Source organism: Sander lucioperca, chromosome 16 (assembly GCF_008315115.2).
Source record: "Sander lucioperca isolate FBNREF2018 chromosome 16, SLUC_FBN_1.2, whole genome shotgun sequence".
NCBI classification, from domain to species: Eukaryota; Metazoa; Chordata; class Actinopteri; order Perciformes; family Percidae; genus Sander; species Sander lucioperca.
In genome coordinates this window covers 1,495,072-1,498,878 of record NC_050188.1, presented here as the reverse complement: position 1 = coordinate 1,498,878, position 3,807 = coordinate 1,495,072, and the positions used below count along the sequence as shown (strand labels likewise).

General features: G+C 40.8%; 1 pseudogene; it reads left to right on the top strand.

Moving 5' to 3' along the window:
• Positions 1-631: 631 nt before the first annotated feature.
• Positions 632-2,647, top strand: LOC116047778 (annotated as a pseudogene).
• The last annotated feature ends 1,160 nt before the right edge of the window (positions 2,648-3,807 follow it).

The window sequence follows — 3,807 nt, the reverse complement described above, 5'->3', positions numbered from 1 at the left end:
AATTTTGCATAAACTTGTCAGTGTGTCACTAAGAGAAGGATTGATCTGAAGCAATCTGTCCAATATACTGTTTAAAGACTTGTACACATAACTGTAGCAGCATCAAAACAGAAAAATGATGCTAGTGACGTATTTGCTTTTGTTTTGTAGTCTCTAGTAAAGAAGAGACTGGAAATGACGGGAGAAACACAAAGGAGATAACATGCAACAATGATCCGGCTGGATTACAAACCAGGAAGGTTATGATCACGCTGTACAGTACAAGTCTTAGGACATTAGCCCACCTGGAACAATGGTGTAATAAAAGATGAACCTTTGGTCTAACAGCTGCTATGATGAAATTCCACACCCTTGCATGACTCACCTGAAACCAACAGGTATATATATATATATATATATATATATATATATATATATATATATATAGACAGAGAGAGTTTTCCCTTCGTGGCAGACTCACAACCTCCACTGAGAGAGAAGAACAGGAGGGAAAACTGGAATACTGATATTTCAACCTGCTGCTGACTTCACACACTGAAATGTGAGTTTACCACTGCCAAAAAAGAAAACAACTGTTAATGTTCTAGTTGATAAAAAAAAGCATGACTAACTCAATTGAAAGGTGCTGTTTGCCTGCTCTGTTTTCAGCATTTAACAAACGCAATGGCTTCCGTATTAGAAGAAGATCTCTCCTGTTCTGTCTGCCATGCAATCTTCAAAGATCCGGTTGTCCTGTCATGTAGCCACAGTTTCTGTAAAGACTGTCTCCAGGACTGGTGGACAAAGACACAAATACAGGAGTGTCCGGTTTGTAAGAGGAAGTCATCAAGGAGTCAACCACCCCATAACCTGGTATTAAAGAACCTGTGTGAGACCTTCTCATTGAAGAAAGATCAGAGAGGTTCAGCAGGGTCTGAGACTCTCTGCAGTCTGCACTCTGAGAAACTCAAACTCTTCTGTCTGGACCATCAGCAACCTGTGTGTGTCATCTGTAGAGATTCAAAAACTCACCATAACCACAGATTCAGACCCATCGATGAAGCTGCACAGGATCACAAAGAGGAGCTCCAGAAATCCCTGAAGCCCTTACAGGAGAAACTGAAGCTCTTTAAAGAAGTTAAAGGAAACTGTGATCAAACAGCAGAACACATTAAGGTCCAGGCCGGACACACAGAGAAGCAGATTAGGCAGCAGTTTAAGAAGCTTCACCAGTTTCTAGAAGAGGAAGAGGAGGCCAGGATCTGTGCTCTGAGGAAAGAAGAGGAGCAGAAGAGTCAGAGGATGAAGAAGAAGATTGAGGCTCTGAGCAGAGAAATAGCATCTCTTTCAGACACAGTCAGAGCCACAGAGGAGAGGCTGAGAGCTGAAGACGTCTCTTTCCTGCAGAACTACAAGGCTGGATGATCCACAGCTGATCTCAGGAGCTCTGATAGACGTGGCCAAACATCTGGGCAATCTGAGCTTCAACATCTGGAACAAGATGAAGAAGATGGTCTCCTACACTCCTGTGATTCTGGATCCAAACTCTGCTCATCCATAACTCATCCTGTCTGAAGATCTGACCAGTGTGAGACGTGAAAAAAGGCAGAAGCTTCCCGCCAATCCAGAGAGGTTTGATTCCTTTTACCCTGTTCTGGGCTCTGAGGGCTTTGACTCTGGGACTCACATCTGGGACGTTGAGGTTGGAGACAGTACAGCCTGGTTTCTGGGTGTAGCAGCAGAGTCTGTTGAGAGGAAAAGCACAACATGGTCTGGAATGTGGAGAATAGGATTCTTTAATGGTATCTATAAAGCCTTCTCCCCGTCAGCCTCACCAACTGTTCTCCAAATGCAGAAGATGCTCCAGAGGATCCGAGTTGATCTAGACAGGACCAGAGGAGAGCTGTCATTCTCTGATCTTGATACTGGCATATACATATACATCGTCAGACGCACTTTTACTGAGAAGCTGTTTCCATACATTAGCAATGGCGATAAATTCCCAATCAAGATTTTACCATATGAGGACGAGGATGACAATTATGGTTGGTAGTACACATAGTACATCATTCAACTTCTTAAAAGGGGAATACCATGTGAATTAATCAAATGTAATTTCATTGTACTTGACCCTAAATAAAAAGTCAAATAAGAGAACTGACTGACAACCAAAAAAAAACATTTGAGACAACTGTACTGATGAGAATAATGCAACTTTTACATTGTCACTCATTTTATCTTCTTTTGTGTTCAGATGTGTTGCTGTGGTCTGTGGTGGTGGTGATTTAGGAACTGAAGCCGTCTCTGCTTTTACGGTCATTGTACATTTACAGGGATACTTCAACAGAACATATTTATTGTTAATGTTAGTAGTTCCTACTCTCCTACCATGTCAAAATTTCTGCTGTGAAAAAGGCCAATTGTCCAAATTAAGCAACAGCGGATCCCGCTGGGGGGTTATTATTGCCCAGTACAGTCACTGTGCAGAAAGACTGCATGTGTCCCCACAAAATGTAAGTATTTATAGAGTGCTGTAATGTGATGTATATCGGAGTGAAATACAATATGTGGCCAGGGTTTAGTTGTCAGAGGGATATAAATAAATCATTCAGATTTGGTCTGAAAAGTGGGCATGGCTTTGTAATATAGAGCTTTATAGAGAGGGCTGCAAAGGATTGCTGGCCTCCACACACATACAGTATAAGGTTTGATTACTACTACTACTGACTACTTAGATTTTACTCTGCTACCCACCCACGAGGCCGAGTTTGGTTTTAAATAATTGAGTGGGTTGGGTTCGCTTGGAAAAAGTCATTTTATCGCCCCTTTTTCAGGTTGAGTCATCAAAAAATATGTTTTGCCTTTTTAGAGGAAAAGAGAAGAGACACATATTTAGCGTGTCCAAGAGATAAACATGAAGATGAAAACTTTCACTGTATCGTAGACTTGGTTTTTGTCTTGAGTGTGCATGCAGCTACGTTTTACTGTAGTTAAAACTTTGGTATTGTTTTTATTATTTAGTTTTCCACTGTGTCACATAAGGAGCAGATATGTGCAGAGCTTTAGATTGTGTCTATGGGGGAGTATTGCATGCAAATTAATTTAATCGTAACAGTCCTTTTTTGTTTACAGTAAGTGCTTTCTACTGTAAGTGTCATTGGTGTTGTATAACGGTTTAAAGGTGCCCTGCCACACGTATTTCATTACTTTGTGGTAATGTCTGAAGTTCTACCATAGATTCTTTGTGGAAACAATGCCTTGGTTACCTTGTTTCAAACCATTCTAGCATGGTATAGAAAGCCTGCAGGAAGACTCAGCTCAATTTGTGTCAGTTCTCATTAATATTCAACGAGCTAAGCTGCTTGACTCTGATTGGCTAACAGCTAGCCAATGAGAGCCTGGCTACCAGCATCCTTTACCCAGCGCAATTGGGCGAGCTCATGAATAGTAATGAGCTCAGGCAACATGATGTCAGACTGACAAGCTTTTGTAATTGGCCTGATTTCTCCGCTTATTTCTTTTCAGTGGCTAGAGCTGACAGAGGAGGTAGCAGTTAATTTTCACATTCACGACATAACATAAACACATATAGACCTAACATATTTCAAAAAATGCAAGTAAAAACGGTTTTGTGTGACAGGGCACCTTTAAGATCATTATGTTTTAGTTAATTTCTCATAACAATACCAATACTGCATTTAGAGTCACTTGTCTCTAATAGTATAATGTTCTTTATTGTTGCGGCAGTGTGAGTATAGTATAATTTGCTTTGCTTTGAGTGTATGATGGACGTGAGTGTGTGTGTGTTTCATCTACATCATCGTCCAG